Source organism: Pectinophora gossypiella, chromosome Z (assembly GCF_024362695.1).
Source record: "Pectinophora gossypiella chromosome Z, ilPecGoss1.1, whole genome shotgun sequence".
Classification (NCBI taxonomy): Eukaryota; Metazoa; Arthropoda; class Insecta; order Lepidoptera; family Gelechiidae; genus Pectinophora; species Pectinophora gossypiella.
This window is the reverse complement of record NC_065433.1, coordinates 12,225,155-12,249,254: the sequence shown is the minus strand read 5'-3', so window position 1 is coordinate 12,249,254 and position 24,100 is coordinate 12,225,155. Positions and strand designations below refer to the sequence as shown.

Sequence of the window (24,100 nt, the reverse complement as noted above, 5' to 3'; positions counted from 1 at the left end):
ATGGTCTGAATCATCCCCTTCAGTATTCGTTACAGTGTCACTAACACCCATACCTACTTGTATGGCTACTGTATGTACTTGTATGGGGTGTAAGTGACATCGTAACGAATACTGAGAGGTATGATTCAGCTGATTATTCTGAGTTAATATCAAGTCGAATTTTCCATCGCAAAAGTATAGAATTGAAAATAATTAAAAAGAACTAAAAAAATAACATGAATTTTGCGACGGAAAATTCCACTTGATATTAACTCAGAATCATGGTCTGAATCATCCCTCTGAGTATTCGTTACGATGTCACTAACACCCTGTATATATCGAAAGAGGGCTCGACAACGACAGTGTGAAGACCTCAACGTTTATCGGAGAGAAAGCCGGAGGGAAAGAATCAAGGGGAGGCTCAAATCATTTTGCCCAACAGTGGGTTTAAGTAGCCAAGATAAGATAAAATTAATCATAAGTTTACAGTAGAGTTCTTTTATGTACTTCTATTGTTATAAGTTTTAGGTTAGTTTGCTATATCATCCCAGCCATGACTGTAGTGTCAAACGTGAAAAGTAATATTAGTGCAAGTGAAGTATAAATATTGTCATCTAGGTACTTAGATATGTCTTATTTTAAAGTACTTTTTTTTTATTTTGCGCTTGCCGTTGTACCACGCAGAGATGATCAGACGGTATTATGTAAAAGTGCGCAGTACGTGGGACCGGCGCGGACGCAGCGTGGGAGCATCCAACGACCCACTCCCATCGCTCTCACGGCACCAAAACTGTTTCAGCCGACGTTCGTCACGTAAGTACGAATATAACGTCATAATATGACGGCTATGAAATACCACATAAATGGTGATTCGGAGCTTCCGCCATGTAGTGTCTTACATTATACATTCTTAGTCATAATAAAACTTTTCGTTGATTTAATACTTACTTATGAGTAAAACGTACGTAGATGTTTATAATATTGCGTAGGCAGATAACACTTTTTAAAAAGATAAATAGTAGAGCTTATTACTACGTTTTAAGCTTCAAACTCCTGCAGAATGTTAGGTCCACATGCGTAGTGTTTAGAATGAGAGAGTAAACACTGGACTAAGTCCGACTGCAATTATTTTTTATCTGTTGGATGCATCTCCAGTGCACTCGCCTCGTGGCGACCTATCTCGCGGGTTTCACACCTATGCGCTATTCATGTGCTAGATATGCCTTTGTGGGAAGAAATTCCCTGAACCGAGCTAACGTGAGTTCAAAACAGAAGAAAAGAAACAAGCCTTTCAAGCTAGGCAGAAATCATTTCTCTCTCAGAGCAAAATAACGACCTTTATAAGTCGTGAAAGTAGCTTTATACATTATTCTTTCGCAATAATGCCTTCTAAGGCCCGTTACTCCTGGAGGCGTTGCTTCGGGCCGCTCATTAGCCAATCCTGAAAGCGAACCCGATATGGACAGTAAGTAAGTGCTATTAACGATGCGGTGACATGCAAATTGCCGGGTGCAACAAAAATAAAGTTTGTCATTTAACTCGTTGAGCGGGTTGCGCTTGAGATGTTGATATGAAAAAAGCTGGCGCACGGTAGCTGTCTGGGGGCGGGCGCCGTCCTCTTACCTGTCTGGTTTCATTATAAACATGCCCCGGGCTGTTTGTCTACTCAGCGACAGCCCAAATACCTACCAAGCTGGCAGCTAGCAACGCAGTAGCCGTGTCTATTTTTCCGGATTATATAAAATTGACCTAAACTTATTCTTGACCCCATTCAAGGGGAATACCTGGTTTTGGTCGCGAAGACCCCCCGGGAAATGCCGTATTTCAAAATGATTTCGTTCGCTGATTTGTTATCTGATAGAACATCTAGTCTATGTCTAACAAAGCCCGTAGCTTATCCGCCAGCACAGCTGTGACCTTATATTACAGTTAAACTAAAATTATGAAAACAGTCAAGAGTGTAATAAGTAAAACTAGCTAAATATTTTCCTTATAATTAGGAGCAACGTCTCTTCCCATTTATCAGACGTGGGTGATTATTTTCTGAACTCGATGGCCAATTTTTATTTCCAATATACTACAGAACAACTATACACTTTTCTTTAACAAAAATGCACTAAGTTATGGTAAATATTACAGGTGAATATGTACCTACCTGAGGTACCTACTCTTATTCAAAACTAATAGTCCAAAGTGTTTTTTGCAATCAAAAACAACACCGAATTCTTGACCCCATATAAATAATCATAGCATGACATGTTGTTATTTTTGAATATACTTATATACTTACTTCAATATAATAACCTAGGTACAAGCTACCACTCGCAACTTTTGCTTATGTAGACACTAATACTAATACAGAGATAAATGTTTTGCAAATTTATAAAATCGGAGCACTATCCTCTGGATATTATCAAAAAATTGTGTATGTAAATTAGAATACGATTAATTAATTCATCAACTTTGTCAGTGATATTGCTGAGCTGACTCAAACCTATATTAGCCTATATTGGAAATAAACAGCTTGCGAGTACATCTGAAATATTCAAATTCGAGATCAAAGCTTTGTCGAACCGCCAGCAATAGCGCATGTAGAAGACAGGTTGGTGTGATTGATGTATTTCGGTGGGAATTTTGTATCAATAGCTTTTGCTTATTGGCGTATTTACTTCTTCAAGTAATATTTACCGATTGGCTTTTTCAAATTGCTTACGTTTTTAATCTGGAAAATAAAAAACTATAAACCAAAAAGCCATAAAACCATACCATTAAACCATATTTAAATTATATACGTATATAATTTTAAGTAAATTATATCATCATCATCAGCCCATTAACGTCCCCACTGCTGGGGCACGGGCCTTCCCTATGGATGGATAGGGAGATCGGGCCTTAAACCATCACGCGGGCCCAGTGCGGATTGATGGTTATTAACGACTGCTAATGCAGCCGGGACCAACGGCTTAACGTGCCTTCCGAAGCACGGAGGAGCTCGAGATGAAAACTTTTTTTTTGTGGTCACCCATCCTATGACCGGCCTTTGCCGAAGTTGCTTAACTTCAACAATCGCAGACCGAGCGCATTAACCGCTGCGCCACCGAGCTCCTCCGAGAGAGGTTTGTAGGCTTAAAGGTTTATATTTTGTTTTATACTAGAATAAATAATTTCGCACGCGTGTATGTCTACTTATCTATAACAATATTATACGTTAAATATCACTCTCGTCACGTAGGTCAGCTGGAAGAAATCTCTTTGTTTAGAGATAAGCTTACCTGTACTATCTGTTTTTATTTGTATGTTCCTTGTGTCTGTTTTATTGTGTACAAATAAATAAATAAATATAAAATCTCTAGTGAACAAAAATTTTTTTGTGACAAAAGGCAGTAATAGGTAGGTACCGTACATACAGTACTAGCTTTACATGTCCCACTTCTCGAGCTGTGAGCTTCCCTCATTACCCGGAGCTGGGAGTAATGGATCACACCACACTATACTACTATTCCGGGGTAAAATATTTATTTACTTTGTTTTAAGTTTACGCGGTTATTATCATCACGGGATGACGATGGCACTTGCAACAGTGTCGAAATATCGGGAGTCTCATATCCCTACTTTAAACGCGGTAAGGACCCGTTATTATGTCTTTTAATTATATTCCTTTACTATACACATGCACATGGGGATCATTTCAAAAAATATCGTTATAATGTAGGTACTCGAAAAGGTAAGTACAACGTGTTTGTGTCTTCAAAATCTCATCTCTAACACTATATGCCTGACCTGTATAAGTATAGTTTCGCGAACAAAAACTGTCGTTAACCTCATATGCATTTGTTACTACGTATAAGTACGTTATTTCATTTTCAACAAAGAAAATAAAGCTTGTGAGATGTTGAGATACCTGCTCGTAATATCGTGTGTGGTTCGAATGTAGCGCAACCAAATGTACAGTGCGAAACTGCGGTGCGGCGAAGGCGTGGCGCCTGCGAGCATGCATCGCCTGCACTGGAACCACACACTTTTTTCGCAGGTTGTCAACCCACATATATTTTTGTGGCAAAAGCATGAAATCTGCCATCATTATTTTTAACTGTACAGTCGCAAACGCTTCAGCGATTTACATTTTCAAATTATGATATTTCATGTTGATATCATCACCACCAATATAAAGTTATGCTACTACTTACTACAATACTACTTGTAGAAGCAACTAAGTGTATTTTTATTATATCCAGTTTGCAACTTACAAACTGGTTGCAACATCATTCGTATTTTGGGATATTTTTTATTAATTTAGAGTATTTTTTTCATCAAAACTTTAAAAGACTGACAATATTATATTGTTATTTGATACTTTTCATTAAACAGATTTTGAAGTCAGTTAAATGAAAAAAATGACCCAGATACAGGTATAACGTCGCGTCAAAAACTATTCTAAAAATAAGTACTAGGTCACAGCAAAAAAGGTCATTATTCACTCTTTATTCCAATTATAGAGGTGATTATCAGAGTAAAATCTAAGGAAGCAATCCCAAATAAAGAGGTTTCTAATATTCCACTAAGAAAGTCAATGGTCTTTGAAGAAAGTCAAAGAAAGTTAATTCGGTACAAAAGTGTCAGGATCATGAGTTCCAGCTGCAGAGGCTTCTCACTTATCCAAATCTCGACCCATTTAAGTTACACTATACTAAATTGCATAGATAAATACAGCAGGCATGATAAACTATGCGTCAATTTTCCTAGCTCACACGAGGGAGCATTAGAAGGGAATTTAAATGTACCTACTTACAGTTTTTCATACAGCGACTACGGATCTAGTTACATTTCAAAAGCAAGCTCTACATCAAACATTAGCTGGCAATCAACAGCAGCCCGTTTAAGTTCAGATGGTATATAAGTTGAAACATAAATTCATGTTTTCCTTTACTTGTATGTCAACTTAATACCTCATATTCTAAATGCAAGTAACTCTGTCTGGTCGGTCTCTCTCGATCTGGACGTCGGTCCCGGGGTTGACTCCCGTTAGGAACATACCACAAAAGAAAACACTTTGTGATCCATTGTTTGGTTAAGTTAGAATACTGCAGTTATCCGAGAATAAGATGATCCGTATGATCCTCATATTAAGAGTGGTCCCGGCTACTTTTTTCTTAAGTAAGTTAAGGGACGTAGGTACATTAGCAATGTTAAGTGACCTAGGAAGCTACCAGTTGCATAATTTGATTCCAATCAGTGATTGTTTAGTATTTGACTACCAATTTTATTTTCAGCCTATAGCAATATGAAGGAAAGAGAAAATAGCTATGCTATGAAAATCAATGGTTTTCAAAAGCTACAATCTGGAACAAAGTAAGCTTTGTAGCATATCAAGCCACTGAAAATAACTTTGATGTTAGTTGTTCGTGGAGTATAAATGCGTTTCTAATTCCGAATATTGTGACAGGGAATAAGTTTACATAGTTCTTACAAACCAAAACTAACTAAATACAGCTTATATTCCCTGCACAAATACTTCCCGCAATTTATATTTAAATATTACAAAACGAGCACTCTGTAGTTATTTCTCGATGCATTGTCAAGCCAGACAGTATCCGTGTGAACAGATCGTAAACCGAAAGCCTTCATGACCTGTTTATAATATGCAAAGGTCCCCAAGGCGGGCCGTAATTTACAGTGCCTGGAAAACATTACTATAGTAACATATAAATCAGTCAATATACCTATCAACAGCACCAATGAATAGCACATACCTACTTAAAGTGGGTTTTTGAAACTGAAGTTTATATCTACCTGCTTGTCGATGGTAAATTATTAGCTGCAACTAAATGCATAGAATAAGGAATAAGGCAATTCTCTGGTCCCCACAGGCGGCCACAGGATTACCTCACTCCCCACCACCCCTCAGTCTTACTTTAGTCTTTAATAGTATGGGCGTCAGACGTAACACACACATATGCGCATTGCGCGTGTATGATAAAGGTCAATCTGTGCAAAACGAGGATATTTTTGTATGAATTGTCCGGGGTGAGCTGAAGGTCCAAGTTGCCTAAGTTCAAGTTCAAATGTTACCCGACTGTGACGAAGTAGAAAGGAGGGTTATGTGTTTGACCTCTATTTATACGTCTGTTACCTCCTAACTTCTAAACCACTTATCAGAATTTAACAAATGAATTGTCAGTGTCACTAGAAGCGTCTTGATTATCCGGTGGTTATAGGCGATGTGACGTCACGATTAATGTGGCGCCCTCTACAGGACATAAATTGAGGAAGACTTCTCTCACCCTAAGGTTGCCTGGCACAAATTGCTGTTTAGCAATAAGGCCGCCTATTGTGCTTAATTTTTATTCGTATGCATATGTCATGTGTATATGTTTTGTGCAATAAAGAATTATTGATTGATTGAAGAAAATTATTATTTTTTTGCTTGTAAGTATTGTATATTTATTTTTCTTTTCTTTGCTCGATAATTATGTTTAATTGATAACTGAATTGCTCAGAGATCTCCCAGATAGGGTTTATCTCCAAATCCTGCATAAAACGCGTAATGGCAGCAGGTTATCTTAGTAAATATGTAAAACCAGAATTTTTTGGTTTAAAACCTAAAACTCGACTTTACAAATACCGCGCTCTAAAAAGTATGAAACGAAAATATTACTCTGAAATTCTTCCGATAGTGATGTTTAGGAGATTGCTGTGATCGTATGCCAATTTGCAGTAAGAGTTTGCTTACCACGGCATACTACCATGGTTAATGTCCTTACACATCACTATTGGGAATAATTTCCGAAAAATATTTTCTTGTTTCATATTTTTAGAGCGCAATTATTATTATTATGCTATACGCTCTACATCTACACATAAATATAAAAAGCATGTCATTACAGATACATTGAAAGATTTCAAGACTGTGTAATTTACAGTGCGACATCGGCGCGTTCAGTCAGTTTACCCGTCCTCTCTTTGTTTGATTTAAATTAAGCGGAGTTTTTTTGGTATAAGTTGGTAAGTAACAAAAGCTGCAGAGACCTGGGGGCCTGCTCGAGGCTAGGACCGGCCTTCTATTCCCTGTAATTACTCGCTCACGGCGGTTTATGCAAAGCGCGAACGGTGTGGCGCCCAACCCACAATCGTCATTTGAGTCCGACATTTGCTACGAAGTGACAAACAATTAATCATATTCCGCATACCGTTGAAACTACGTCTATTGTTATTGATTGCGCGCTCCTTTAGAAGACTTGGTTTTCATATAATGTTTTATTAAGTACAATATTTCGATTAACAGTTCACATTCTTAGTAAATACCGCGTAATCATAATCATAAGCTGCCTATATACGTCCCACTGCAGGGCACAGGCCTCCCCTCAATCAACCGGAGGGGGGTATGGAGCATACTCCACCACGCTGCTCCACTGCGGGTTGGTGGAGGACTACCGCGTATATACCGCGTATGGCGTAGAATTACATGTCAGATATGTATATAATTATTACCTAAGCACTTTTCACATTTAATGAAACTTGCATTACTACTACATATGATTTGAAAACACTCAGTCTTAGTGTTCGTATTTCATCAATAAAAATATTTTATATCTATTTTTTCTTAGGATGATTGTAGGCAAGAAGCTACCACCTACCTGCACAGTTTTTCAGTTTTCTGCACAGTATGAAGATACCTAACGTTCCGTAGAACATTATATTCTAAATTACCCACTATCCTCTCTAAAGGATTATTGAATATTCCTTCCTTTTTATTGTCGCATGCATGACGTAAAAATCGATTAATTTATTGCTAATTTCCTAATGGTGGCAAGTTATTTTCTTACGACTTGCTTGCCCGTCCGAACGCTGATCAGTTTTATACAATACAATACAAATACACTTTATTGCACCAAAATAAAAAGAAATAATTACAAAAAGTCTCTTAACTAAGTACATGGCAAATGGCGGCAATGGGTATTATGTATACGTTTATGAATGCTTCATATTTTGTTCAAAATGTAGAGGATATATAGTGAGTTATGTAGTAGGTCTGTAGAGAGTAGTGCGTTGGTAATACAATGTCGAAGCCTGAAGCAAACCCGCGGGGCAGTGCGCCCTTTCCGTTTTATCAATAGTTTATGTTTGCGCCCCGGGCAAGCGGAGTATAAGGCTCGAGTATCACCGCAAGCCACGTCGTGCCCCATTCAAACCTATTCTATACACATACATAACTTACACCCGTTATCCTTATCAGGGTGCGCAGAGCCCATGTTGGTAGAAAAAAATTTTTTTAGGAGAATGTCATTTTATACCCTTATAACATTTTGTATCTAATACTAATTAATTAAATAACATAATTAATAATTTGAAAATTTTGAAATATAGAATCATTTGGTATGTGCCATTTGATAATAGTAGTAAGTAGCCCCATTTCTACTGTCTCATCAAGTTGTAATGCAATCAAGTAATAATTAAAATGAAAAAAATAGATAATATATGTATGTTTTAACAACTTTGCACATCACAATGAAACTTACTTTAAGTTACGTAGTGAAGTATTCGTAATATTTTAATTCATAATACTTATATCGACTGGATTCGTCCATTGCACTTGCAAAAAGCATGATTAATACCTAGTATCAATTTGGATTTGACTACCATTACATTTATTACAGTGTAGGGTTACACTGAAACAGAATATATTATCAGAAACATTTACGTACTTATAATACAAGTTATAGGACTAAGCTATTCATTTGTGAAATTGAAATCAATACTTTTGAATCGTCTATAAGTGGATACCAATATGAAGCCGCCAATATGCTTTGTACTTAGATGAGTATGACTTATTGTAACTGTTACCTCATTCGATTGCAATAAAACACCTTTTTTGACGTGCTTTATTGTAAATTTGTCGCATATAGCATTTACTACTTGGCCAGTCAGATGAGGAGGGCCGAGGGCTCTCAGCCGAAATAAAGAACCTATTTTAATAGAAGTATAAAGTATAGTATTTGTATATGAAGATGCCTACATGTGAGATAAATTGAATTAGGTAGCTACCTTTCTCCTACCTACTTACTTTTTTTTTTACATTTTCATAATGACAAGATTGACAAGTTATTAACAAAGTAGGTACGTATCAGTATTCAGAGGCCTAATGGCATGTAACTTAGGTTATATATTGATATATATATATAAAAAATCTAAATCTAAAACCTATCTCGAAATCTATCTTGTGAATCGTAGAAACTTGCAATTCTCATAGGATAGGATTCTATCCATCAAGATAGAAACCGAGTTACACAAACACCCTGTTACAGGATGGGTGACTTTTTATGTTCTTATTCAAAATTATCAATAGCTACGCACCTACCGCCTGCTGAAGCACGAAGGTCTTCGGGCGGTTTAAAAAGCTCTCATTTGGATTGGCCACCCAGACGCCTCCACCAATCCTAAGTGGAACAGTGTGGTGAAGTATGCTTCACAACCCCAACTTTATGAGGGGAGGCTTTCCTCTACTAGTGCAATTGTTTATTCAAAACAAAATAATTATCTAACACAATTCCCAGAAAAGTTATGTCATTATTATGGAAGCTATATTATTATCATGTGTAGAAATAGAACTTGTCCATAGTATAGTTATCGCAATAAGTAATAAGCTCGACGTAGTAGGAAAAAAATTGTCACAGACCCCTCCAGCTATTTCAAGTATAAATATGGACTTAAAGGCAAAGTTGTACTCATTAAACGTTCAGTGAGTACTGTGGCTGTGGACACAAGTGCAGTGACACCGCTGCGCCCCCTGTTATTACCTCGCTTCTTTATAATTAAATTGTACTTTGAAACTTATATTTATTACGTCCTGTATTGCATATCAATTGAGTTTAAATGTAAACACGAATTTAAATTTTCGAATATTATTGATCTTTCAATAAGTTACCTACCTACATTTAATGCTTAGGAGTGAAACAATACTTAAAAAAATATAATTACTTACTTACTTCAACCCCAATGGAAGAAGAACTTTAAATACTTAAGTACTTACATTAAACTTATAAATAGTAATGTATATATTGACTTTGTAGGTGAGAAAATATCGAGTCAGTTAACTCGGAAAATTTCGACAAGAACCTGGCTAACGAGGTAGGAAGCCTTATTAAAACCGGATTGAGCAATTTTGGTGAAATTTCCTTTTAAAATTCCCAATTGTGAGCGTCCGAGATGGCCGCGATGCTACATCACGATCCGTTTGTCGCCCTCGGCTTTCCATATAAAACGCACTGAGGTCATAAATTATTATTTAGCTACATTGGTTGTAAAGCAGACATGCAAATATGATTATTTTATAAAGAGAGGCAGGGCGGGGGCGGCGCGGAGCGTGGGGGCGCGGGGCGAGCGCCCGCGGCGGGTGCCGCGCTGGCGGCCTCGGGCGTTCGCCGCTCGATCTGCCTCCCGCTCCGATATTAAAGGCACACCTAGCACTGCTTTTGATACCTCAGGCAACTTTACCCGAGGCGCTCATCTACAGAACAATCATTTCGAAAATTATTTTGAATCCGCCCGCGGCGGATCGGACTGAGTCAGCAGCGCGCCCGCGAGCGCCTGCCTGCGCCCGCCAGCCCCCGCGGCCGCCACGGTATCTAGGTACTTGTTATCACTGAACTATGAGCGTGTACGCCACTTGCTAATACTCTGCAATACCAGAACAAAGACTTCTGATTATTAAATAATACCTAGAAATCATTCGGGCACCAGTCTTCTTTAAAAAAGGTTTTCACTTCATCTTAAAATAATCTGTTCCAACATTGCACAAAGGATTAGTTCATTCTTATGTATAGGGTTTAATAAAGTTGTGTATTACGTTTATTGGACATAAAACTTGAACAGCCTAATTCGTCTCACGGCCCTCCAACCAAAGGGGGTATGGAGCGTACTCCACCAAACTGCTCTACTGCAGGTTGGATTAATTTATTATCCGTAACTTATATATTTTAATGTTTCAAAACTAATGTAAGTACTTTCCGATATCAAAAACATGGCATACATCCTCGCGCTTAATAGTAATAACATAATTAGGACATCGATGTTCATTATTGTGTTTGTTATATAAACAAACAAAGACACTAATCAGTAGAGTTCATAGTACTGCTTACTACATCTCGATAATTGTTTACATTATCTTATACGTTGTTCTAACTTATAACATGTAAAGAAAACGTTTTTCATATCCTAGCCTTACCTAGTGCGCTCACAGTGCGCCCCACTGTTGGGCAAAAGCCGTCCTTCATTGTTTCACCACTGTATTATTGTTGTTTGTAATTTTTATAAACATCTTAAATAATAATCCGAAACATTTTGTCAGAAATATAAAGAAACAAAAACCAATATATAAATGTACTTATCTAAAAGTTGGCCTTTAAATCTACATAAAATAAAACTGGTTCTTTATAAATCATAAAATATGTACCAACATTAAAAAGCTCCAAAAATTACACAAACATAATTGCCAACTTCTTAACTTTATTTTTATATAAAACTTAGTAAACTATATCAGCAACTATATTCTTAAAATTAAAATTGTATGTTGAAATCTTACCTTTTTGGGAGCTGTGTTTAAAGCTGAGCTGAGTAGGTACGAAGTCGTATAAGTTGTGAGCACCAAGAGCACGTTATACCAGCACAGACAAAACTCGTCAAATGTCGGTGAGCCTCGCTACGTTCCTCGGTCGGACTCGCTACGAGCCGGCACGAGACGTAATTCCTCTTACCACTCACACTTTTCCAAAACCAAAGTTATGCATTTGCACACACAATGACCTCTTTGCAAGAAACAACAAAAAGCTCCTTGAAATAAAGCAGCAATGAACTTTAAAAGTTTCGGAGTATACAAACAGTGTCGTTACGAGCATCGGTTGTTTGTAGATATGCGTTTTTCTGCATTGGCCTTCAATGATGCATGTCATTAAAACATGAAAATCGTCTTATCTATAACAGTAAAGTAATAAACGTTGGTACCGAATATAATATTTTTTAAATATACTTAATAAAATAAATATATATTTTTTATTATTTGTTTGTGTTTAAAAAAGTTGTGTTGTATTTTTTAATTATACCAACTTGTGTCTAGCGGGGTACTATGCTCAGTTCGTCAACCCGAAAACATCCTTTGGCGGCAGCACACCCTCGCCGCCAAAATTGTGTGGATAAATTACATAATACTTACTTTTTTAATACCTTTTCATAATTATCTTAATAAGGTTTAAGTAATCTCTTTTAAAGGAAAAAAGTGCACCGGAAAATTGAAAAATTCGGAAAAAGTGAGAGTGAGTGCGGTCTATAATTCAATTATAATTTTGTATTACCAGCAGACACACACAGAGATATATGTATAATTTTAATTGTCGTGAACCTAACGAAAAACTCCCTTTTCGTGCGAGCAAACGTGCATTTTACGTATATTATCTTGTGAGACAAAGTATTTTATACTCAGATATTCCATTTTGTTTATACTCAGGTCATGGATGCTGTGTATGTATATCACTATGCTCAGTAGTATAGTATTTTAGTAAGTATTGTAAATTTTGTTTCCAGGCCCTAAGTATAGTGATACAGCAGTAAGTGAGCTTCGTCACGGCGCGAATCTAAACGAGTGACGATTTATTACAACACTTTCACGTACTTATTAAAACACCCGTGCTTTACATACCTAGTGCTTAAGTATTTATTACTTTTTTATAAATCTCACCGTGGAGTTCTTACGTCTAGAAATAAAATAGGTAAGTAACACAAATACCAAATAGGTATTTCTGTGAAAAATAAACTGTTAAATATACTTAATTGAACATATCTATTCAATTCATTCACAGAAAAATACTTATTTCATTTTGTGAAATAATTTATTTGAGTTAACAAAATAATATTAAATTACATTTAAATATACAGTTTCGTATATTTTTAATAACAATCTGCGTGGCGTTTTTTTTTTCCAAAGAAAGCATTATATTTACAGTTGTTTTAGAAAAATGTGTTTAAAAACGTCATAATAAAATGTATGAGCATAGTCATTACACTCTTGGCTTCATTACGCCCCTGGCATTGGTTTTTGAAACTTGGGAACTCCTCGAGGAGTTCCCTAAACAGTTTATCTGAATAGACAAATGTGGTAAACGGTAAGGCGCTCCGTCATCTTGGAGTGATCAAAGAGAAATAATCACTTGAGGGTGAACACAATGCACCAGTCCACTTTCGTCTAGATAAATAGTTGAACGCGACGTATTTTCATTATTCCCAAGACAACACATTAGTTTTCTAGAGTTACAACTAGAGAGCTAGACGCCTTCCCGAACACTTGGTAGAATGACGCCAAGGATAGCGATGGTTGGAAATAGTAGGGGGCGGAGGAGGTTAATGTACCTCCTGGCTATTGAAAAAAGGAAAAATATGCATACCGGAACTTTTCCTATGTGTATTTTATATTGTGTGTTTGTGTATGTACTGCTGTTGATGTACCATAATAAATAAATAAATAAATAAATAGTATCGAAGCGTTTCCGGATTAGCTATTTACATTGAATACATAAGTGGTCAATGCAGGACGTACACACGTCGTGCGGTTAGGCACGTCATGCATATCAGACGAAAGGACGTTAAACGTCACATAGTGCAATTCTGTGCCAGTATCATAATTGACTTTCGTATCCAGATCCTAAAACAGATAATGACGATAAAATTAAATAAGAATAATACACGAAAGTGCGATATGTAAACAAAGTAAAACAATATTCAGCGTGGACGGGCATTGGATAGGTGACCGTTTAGTACCATGCGAAACTATCGTTTACCATTGCCTATACTTCGCTTTATAAGCGATGGTTACTCAGTGAAAGCCCAAAAAGTATATAAAACGCTGCAGTGGAGCGTTGGATGGTGTTGGTTTCCTTCTACTGACTGAAGACATAACGTCTTCTTATAGTGAAAACCACATGCGCACGTTTTCAAAAATCACATTCGGAAGTCTATTTTTATTAATAAAGCCACGCAATAGACAAGCTAATTTTAATAAAGGAAAAAATTGTGATTTTTTTTTAATCAGACTGAAATTAATTGAAAAAACTCAAGGTTTTATAGAAGAAAATCACAACGGAGTATATATATTTTTTATAAAGGCCTTTATGTGGTTTTATTCACGGTGTTTATTCGCGTCGGGTACTGCCACCTATTGGCCTTCATTTGAACTACATTTACTGAAAACCACCACGTGGAGACTGAAATTTTTACCATTGCAATAAAATACGAGTTTTATCATAAGATCACGCCCATTTCCCATATCAGACAAGGCAGAGACCATAAAATTCCACTATGACCGAAAAATACCAATTTCGTCTCTTCCATTCTTGCTATTAACGTTGGTAACTTAAACGAACGTAAACATAACTATATATTGACTTTGTCGATTACGCGAACTAATAGTAAAACAATGGCACGGAACTAATTGTAAACATATCAAATCATTATCCTTGAATTCAATCCACTAACTTCATTAGGTACAAATAAATAGTTAAAAAATACAATGCGCATATATTGTATTGACAATACCTACTACCTATGAAGGTAGGTATAAACCTACTTAATTAATTAATTTACTCAATACATTAGTTTGATTTGATTTGATTAGTATTTACAATTGCTTTTACTTGCGTAAAGGTCTATAACACGATTTCTCGGGACATAACGGTGGGCGGAGATAAGGAACCCTATTTTTTCTGAAATTTACACTGATGCGTCGGGCCCGGAAAATCGGGTAGTATAATACAGCCTTTATTGTAGGAATAATCCAACAGGCTCTAATACACTACCCGATTTTTCAGTGTAAACACTTACACTCACGTTTATATTCTTATAAGTAGGTAACGGCCTCCGTGGTCTAGTGGTAGAGCGATCCGGAGGACCCGGGTTCGAATCTCGGTGAGAAAATATCACAAAAATACTTTGTGATCCCTAGTTTGGTTACCTAGTACATTATAGGATGATTACCTTGATGATTGCCCGAAAGCAAGATGATTGCTTCGGAAGGCACGTTTACCCGTAATGATCGCGATTGCTACTTACTGATGTAAGTAAGTAGTCGTTACATGAGGCATGTCTAAAGACATAGGTAATCCACCTCTTAACCCACACGATAGAAGAAGTAAGTAGGTACCTATATAATACCTACGCGCATCAATAGTAATTTACAATGCCAATTCGAATTTTGTTATGACTGGAAATAAAAATTACAAAAAAATACAGAAATGCGAATTTCTTAATTATAGTTACTTTATTTAGTAAGCTATTTTTAACGGATTTGCGTGATTAAATGTTCAATAAGGTAAAAAGTAGAAATATCTTATTAACTTTGTTTTCCCGACGTTTCGACCGCGTTTCCTATTTTTTTTTTGTTGATAGGTATTTTCATGTAGTAGTAAGTAGTTCAAGTATCTTCATGTATCAATAATAAAAAAACAGTGGTATCCAGTATACATAATCACCATGAAGTCCGTGAGTTTCTTTCAGGTAGTCCAAGGTTAGCTGGAAGAAATCCCTAATTGGGCGTCATTTTGATGTTATTTTTTTTTTCAAAAAGGTTGTTTATAGTGCAAAGTGCAGAGTGAGAGTCATGTTCTGTATTTAAGTACTTAATTTTATTTTAATTTAACTTACAAAAATACAATATTACTTAAACATACCTAATGCACTCAATAATGCCGGTTCTGACAGACATGAACACTATTGTAGTTTAGTTTGACAGTCTAAAAACAACCACCTCTGTGGTCTAGTGGTTAGAACGTTGGACTCACGATTTGGAGGTCCAGGTTCGTTTCGGGACATTGTCGAAATCCCTTTGTGAGACTGTGCTTTGTTTAGTAAGGACATTGCTGGCTTTAATCACCTAATTATCCGTAAAAGTAAGATGATTCCGTGCTTCGAAGGGCACGTTAAGCCATTGGTCTCGGCTATTAGCCGTAAAACACCTCCACCAATCCGCAATGGAGTAGCATGGTGAAGTATGCTCCATACCACCTCGAGTAAATTGGAGGCTTGTGCCCAGTAGTGGGACGTATATGGGCTGTTTTTTTTTAGTCTTAAAACTACCTCTATCTCATTCTTGCACTTAAGTAAATGACGACACTACTCTTAGTGCTGACAAACTAAAACAAAATTAAGTTTTGCCCATTAGAATCGACACCAATGTTTTAAATAAATAAAATTTGAACACTGCTTCCTATCTACCTTAGTACTAATTAAGTTTTAAACTTATAATAAGTTACATCTAATCTTAAGTAAGGCGGACTTCAACGTAGATCGGAGAGCTTTCAATTCTGTAACAAAACGATTGTAATTAATTATTTTTACAAATGACGTAAACTTTAAACTTAATATTTATTACTATTTTACATTCGTTGACATTGCTCACTTAGCTTTATATGCGCAAATGTCAAATTACAATATTGTTTTCTTAAATTAATTGCTTCGATGTGTCTTTTTAACCCCCTGTAGTAAGTACACAATAAATAAAAATGACGGCAACCCACTACGGGTCCAGTCAATCAGACACATGAGGGTTTATTTCCTGATAATAGGCAGTTAAGTACTTTTGAGTACAAAATAAAATAGACGTCTTGTTTATCTAAGAAAGCAATATTGCTATTTGACATTTGTTTGCACTGCGCACTTACTTTTATATGCGCAAATTTCAAATTGCAATATTGCTTTCTTAGATGAATTGCTTCCATGTGGCCTTTTTAACCCCCCAGAATCCAAGTACTTCATCATCACACAATCGATATTCACTTATTTAAAATTCAATCCCAAATACAACAAAATAGATAAGAAAACAATGGGAGTACTCACATAACAGCAGGTAACGTTAAGGTGTCGTTGCTCCTCACAGAGGACGACCGGGAGGTTCACCCTGTTGGAAGGGTCGCATTCATCTATGTGCACGCACAGCCCTCCTTGTCGCACACACGGCTCCTGAAGTGTTATGATGCTCACCACTGAAAGAAGATGTTTTAGACCCATAAGTACAATAATATTTCACCCATAATCTTCTTCTTCTTCTATCATGTAGGTTGTGAGGTGATTACCAACCCCATCAACCCTGGTGTCAGGGTTATTATTGAGCCGCCATAGGCCACTGACATGACTATCATGCCCATAACGAAATAGGTAGAGCCACGGCAATCCCAAATAGATAAATAGTTTAGAAAACTCGCAGCCAATCCTGATACAAAAACCTAGAAAGAAAAAATATTTATTTGGCATAACATAAATTAAAATTAATATAATGTTTTTGTTATGCCGTATAAATATTTCTTTTACTAATGAAGGACAATTATAGCGTATGGTATGAAGGTGCTCAACCCATCTCCCATTATGATCCCTCATGTTAAATACATGGGCGTATCACAAAATCACTTCGCAATTGGATCCTAGTTTGGTTAGGACATTACAGGCTGATCGCCTGATTGTCCGAAAGTAAAGTGATCCTTGCTTTGGAAGGCCGTTAGTCCTGACTGCGCTTACTGATGTAAGTTCGTAGTCGTTACATGAGGATATGGCTGGATGTCGATAGCCCAAGATCGTCGGAAGTGGGAAAACACGGAAGAGGCCTACGTCCAAAATTGGATATGAATTTAAGCTGATATAGATAGATAGATAGACATGAGCCATGTTTTTAGGATATTTGCGAGCTGAACATGAAAATATCCCACGATTCATAATGCTGGAACAAAAATGTACATGATTTGTCATTAGACCACTCGCACTTAAGATAACCATCCATATACCTATCGCGTTTCGTACTCTCATGCACTGACGCCTGCACCTATCTTATTTCATTACAGTAAGTAGAGCCTGTAAGCCAGTTTAAAATACTTAAGTTTTTTTTTCTTCCCAGACTGTGCGTGAACGAAACATGAACATAAAACTTTAAACGCTAACACTAATACTTAAGTATATTTTTCCCAGACTGTGCATGTCACATGATTTTTGAGCTTTAATAAAAGAGATAAAAGTCTAGCGATAAGGGCGGCGACAAATTTCACGTGACTGCCGCAGTACTGAGTATTCATTACTCATATGTAGTCGGCGGCATTGTCGAGTGATACGTTACCCCGGTGACACTATTTTTAATACTGAATAGAACATAAAATTATTAGATAATTGACAGGGAGGAATCCGTGATAACCCTGGGAGAAAGCGTGACTTACATCGTAACGTCATAAGTTCGAAACCCGGTTGTGAGGTGGAATACCAACCTCATCAACGCTGGTGTCAGGCTTATTACTGAGCCGCCAAACATGACATGGCTCATGTAACGACTACATACTTACACCAGTAAGTAGTAACCGGGACCAATGGCTTAACGTGCCTTCCGAAGCACGGATCATCTTAATTTCGGACAATCAGGTGGTCAGCCTGTAATGTCCAAACCAAACTAGGGATCACAAAGTGATTTTTGTGATATGTCCCCACCGGGATTCGAACCCGGGGCCTTCGGATTGTGAGCCCAACGCTCAGTATTCGACTTTTTGAGTTTGAATTCATGTTTGGATCATAAATAATTGATATCGTGGTTTAAGGATTCGGGTATACAGGCGTGAAGCTAGTTATGTACTTACATGTGTGTATTTATTAAGTTAGAGATCCCGTCGTAATTGTGGTTATAATTTATGAAAACCACGTTAAATATTTAGTAAATTGAGCTACGTTGAGTCCTGGCCACGATGTTAAAGTCCACTTGCTACTGTACATTACTGTCCGAAAAGTACAACAATATTACCTATGTGGTTGCAAGTCAAGCCTGCGGCCTAGTAAGCTTATTAAAATTTATATTTACTGTGCTATAGGTAACTAATCCTCCCCAATAGTAATGTTCAATTTATCCAAAATGATTAGTTATGTAATACGTATGTACCTACCTAAAGTTCGCAAAACAAAACCAGCTATTTTTGTAAAAATCCCAAAAGCAAGAAACTTAGGTAAGTACCTATTTATTTTATTTATTTTCTTCAAAGGTCTTCGTAGGTTTAGTGAGTGGGTAAACTTTATTGTCTCATCTTTAAGAACACTAACTAATCTGAAACAGATATCGTTAAAGTAGGGATTCCTGAATAAATACTTAGGCAAGTTAAATACTAGTTTTTTTTGCCGAATAAATACGTTTTAAGTACTTATATAAGTGTTTGTCTGGAAATAGGTAAGTATACCTACAATAAATATTTTTATTTTGTTTTTGTTAGTAATCACTAGCTTTTTTGGTTTGTTTTTAAAGCGACTTAGATATCGTATATTTGCCGCAGATGGCTTTAACTACTTGGCCGTACAAATGGGGAGCACTGCCCTCAGTGCTCACCCGTACATTACTTAAGTAATCACTAGCCTAGATTATGGACTAGTATGTTAGATAAATAAACTATTTTTTAATATCCACGTATGTGGCACTGCGGTAGTAATGCGTTACAAGTTGCGTACATTATCACTGTGCTACTATCAAACAAAACAATGTGTTTACGCTAAGCTAAATAGCCTCGCTGTAATGACAAGAATTTCAAGGGCAATTTTATATGGCCTTTATCGTTAAAATGTGCATCTGTCTTAAATATAAATTGTCAGAAACTAAAAAATGGATCGGGCATTCAAGTTCCTACAATATGTATTTAGACATGTCGAATTAAACTCTGGATACAAAATAAAGTAGATAAGTAGGTAAATCTGGCTTTGAATGAAAACTATGAAATTACCAGAAAAAACCGGCATACGTGATGTTTCTGTGAAATTACTGTTTTCCTATTTTGATAAACGTTTAAACGATTCCATCAAATTAAGATTTAATGGAAGTACTTAGAGAGGTCATCATCATCATCAGCCCATTAACGTCCCCACTGCTGGGGCACGGGCCTTCCCTATGGATGGATAGCGAGATCGGGCCTTAAACCATCACGCGGGTCCAGTGCGGATTGATGGTTATTAACGACCGCTAATGCAGCCGGGACCAACGGCTTTACGTGCCTTCCGAAGAGCTCGAGATGAAAACTTTATTTTGTGGTCACCCATCCTATGACCGGCCTTTACGAAAGTTGCTTAACTTCAACAATCGCAGACCGAGCGCGAACTTAACTAACGTAACTTAGAGAGGTACCTAGTTATAATTTACCTGAAAGAAGTGTTTAATAGGTAAAGTAGATACAGAAATTCGCAAGCAATTCAATAGAGCTGTTTCTTTCTTTGAAATTTGGTAATTAAGTAATTTTAAATAAATATGTGCTAATATTGGAACTCCTGCAATTTTAAATGTCATATTATAGATTTCTAAATACGTATTGATATTCGCTTTTTGTTGCTTGTTTGGAATGCTTACATGCCATTGGTGGAGGCGGCGTGGAGTAGAGGGGCCCGGCAGCTGTAGACGCCACCAGGAGCACAGCAATCGCAAACACTGTCTTTGGAAACATTTTCCTTACTTCAATGAGACAACAACACACTAGCCGTTCCCAGTACGTGTGACCGCATGCCCGCGTCCCCCGCTCTTATATACCCGTATCGATAAACAAGCTGCTAACTATATGTGTTGTTACACACTCCAATTTATGCTAGTTGCCATCAATAAATTAGTAAGCCAATCATTTCAACCATGTCTTGAGGTTATGCTGTATGCCGGTCAAACAACAACATTGCCTTTTGGACCAATAGATGAAGCTATTCGCAAAGAGTACCTACTGGTAGACCTACCCAAACGTGCAATGGGTAGGTATTTCATAGGTAGAATAATAAGTTCTTCTCATTTTTGTATGGGGAATCACCTAACATCAATCAATCATCATAATATTATTACTACCTAATGTATAGGTACCCGCTTATTTACTTTATCCATGTGTAACCATGTTTCATTCGTAATTGTTACAAACCATAATAATTACGAATGATACTAATTTAATTAAGTTTATAAAATATACCTAAATAAACATTTTGTTAGCTAGTTTAGCTAATTAAGAATCTTACTAGTTACTAGTATACTTGGACTTACCTACATAAGTCCAATTATGACGAACGCAACGAGCCCTTACGCATCCATTTCTAATTAACAATGCAATATGTAAGTACTACTAGGTCGATTAGGAAGTCAAACAATGGTAACTATGTTAAAAACAGAAAGTGTGTCGGGCGTTCAGATGACGTCATACATAAACATACATTATTAAAAACACACGTGTTTGGGCTCACGTCTCCTTTGGACCAAACCACCGTGTTACGAAACCATGGCCGGTGGCCAATCCTCCACTGCGGATTTGCGGCAGAATTTCATGAGCTTTAAAATCTTCACGGGCAGGTTTTCATCACGATGTAAGCTTTTTTTTCATGTGGTATCGTACCGCGAGTACCTACCTAAAAGAAAACGCACCAGGATTGGCACCTATACGCGTTGCTATTGCGGCATCATGGCTCTCTTTAAAGAGTAGTACATAATGTAGTAGTATATAATATACTTGCTCTCTCGCAGATGACGTCATTCGTTGGTTTATATTTCAATTTGCTCAAGTGTTGTTCCTCGGGTGCGTACTTGACCTTGCTCGCTACGAATTATTTGACGCGCTGTTTGACCCGCGACCCGGTCACGTGATACGCCTCGTTGTAAGACCGATTGTAGACGACTGCGTGTGGCCAATTTGACGCGATGTATTCCTGTTACACACTATGTAACATTCTTGGTTGGTTTGTTATACGAAAGTAATAGATTTATTTATTTATTTATTTATTCAATCACCAACTTGTGGTGGCAAAGTAACAAACCGCGTTAAATAATAGATATAAGTACTGAGAAACGGAAGTAGAAAAAGCTTTTTCCTGTAAGGTCGTGTCTGTTAATAGCCGTTAAAGCCTCCGTGGTCCAGTGGTTGAGTGGGCTAGGGGTGGTTCGAGTCCCGGTGGGGACATATCACAGAAAATCACTTTGTGATCTAGTTTGGTCAGAACATTACAGGCTGAACACCTGAAAGTAAGATGATTCGTGCTTCGGAAGTCACGTTAATTATTAAGATTATGTGCCTCCATCATGTGTTTTGTGCAAGATTTGAAATTCAAAAATATTTATTTTTCAAAATTGGCTTACAAAGTTAAAACCTACCCGGAACATGTCTGAGCAATAATATGCTATCAATTAAATGTAATTATCGAGTAAATACAAGCAAACTCGATATCTAATAATATTTACATACTTATATGAAATGTGCAAAATGAGTCCTTTCAATTAACACCCCCAACACAATACCATTGGACACCTTGTTAAATCCGGCCTCCGTGGTCCAGTGGTTGAGCGTTGGACTCACGATCCGGAGGCCCCGGGTTCGAATCCCGGTAGGGACATATCACAAAAATCACTTTGTAATCCCTAGTTTGGTTAGGACATTACAGGCTGATCACCTGATTGTCTGGAAGTTAGATGATCCGTGCTTCGGAAGGCACGTTAAGCCGTTGGTCCCGGTTACTACTTACTGATGTAAGTATGTAGTCGTTACATGAGCCATGTCAGGGGCCTTTGGCGGCTTAATAATAACCTTGACACCAGGGATGATGAGGTTGGTAATCGACCTCACAACCCACACGATAAGAAGAGACCTTGTTAAATTCTAACAGGTGGTTAAAAGTAAGGTGGGAACAGATATGCATACACACATACATACATAGCGGTCAAAAACATGTCATAACCCTCTGTTTTCTTTGCCACAGTCGGGTAATAAGTTGGCTGTTAGCCCAAACAATTCTATGAACCCACAATAGAGCAGCGTGGTAGATTGTGCTCCATGACGCCTTCAGTCAATTTAGAGGACGCCTCCCCAACCCAACCGATAGGCTGTCCTATTTGTCAATTATTATTAATGTTTATCAAAACAAAGTCTAATTATGAAAAGTAGTAAGTACCTAGGTATTCCAGGTCCGCTATCTTGAAAGTGAGTTTGGATCTATTTAAAATGTATCCGATAAGTAGACAGAATTACTTACTTGCATTATAAGTAGACTTGTGACCACTAAAGAATAAATCTTTTTAAATATTATAATATGGACGTCGAGAGTGAGTACTAATCCTTAGATCAATTTACAACGCACGCTTACAATCGCAATTCGCAATATTATCATTCCGGGAATTGTTTTTGCGTCGGTTCCTCTTGTACTTAAGTATAAGACCGTCTAACCTTTGTCTAACTGGGGACTTCACTACTCGCAATACGAGTAGATAGCTCACAGTAAATACTAGGATAAGTTTCAATGGGTTGTTTTCTAAGTGCAATTGACTCATCGATTTAAATTATGTGACCGGTAACTTATGCAAAAATAATCGTTTGTTACCCTAGGCACTACTATGATGTGGGTTAGCGAATCACGAGGCTCAAAAGGATAGGACACTTGGCTAGACGTGCACGTGAAAACTCGTCACGGGAGAGTTGCGGATAAGGTTAGCGCATGGCCGGAAAGGATAGTACAAAATTAAGGAAGCATATACCCAGCAGTGGGATGATGCGGGCTAATTGATAATAATAATGTCTCAACAGGGTAGATACTTATCATCTATAAAAATACCTACATTAAAGTTGTTTGTTTGAGTAGTGGTATTTTCCAACACTAGGAAATAATTTACAACGATGCTATTTTAATTCGTAGGTATATTACAAACGAAATTGGTAATTGCTCAAGATAAAACCATATACAACGTAAATATTTACTTTCCCAGACTATATTATCGTGAGGATACCTATTTGTCATATCAATTTTATGTTGATGTTTTTAAATTATTTGCAGAATAATTCTTAGGTGAACAAATAAACTACTTAGGCAATACAGCTTGGTATCACATTTTATTTTGTTGACGATCCATGTTTTGAATAGTAGTAATAATATTGTCAACTAAAAATATTATCAATTTGTATAATTCATTTACAATATTAGGTGCACTTGAACATGTGTATTGCTTTAGCTTAGCAATAATAATAGCCTTAGCAATGTGTGTATGTGATATATTTTTACGGACTATATATTAATAAATAGGGGTCCTTGTGTATCCTTAGTCCGTAAAAATATAGTGAGATATAAAAAAAACAAAAAA

General features: G+C 37.0%; 1 protein-coding gene across 1 annotated transcript in view; it reads right to left on the bottom strand.

The window, feature by feature from the left end:
- Window positions 1–11,651, bottom strand: part of LOC126380745 (BTB/POZ domain-containing protein Tiwaz) — a 29,343-nt gene extending 17,692 nt beyond the window's left edge. The window contains exon 1 of the mRNA XM_050030348.1: window positions 11,558–11,651. The gene's annotated coding sequence lies outside the window, so the exon portion shown is untranslated. The remainder of the gene's footprint in view (window positions 1–11,557) is intronic.
- Window positions 11,652–24,100: the final 12,449 nt, after the last annotated feature.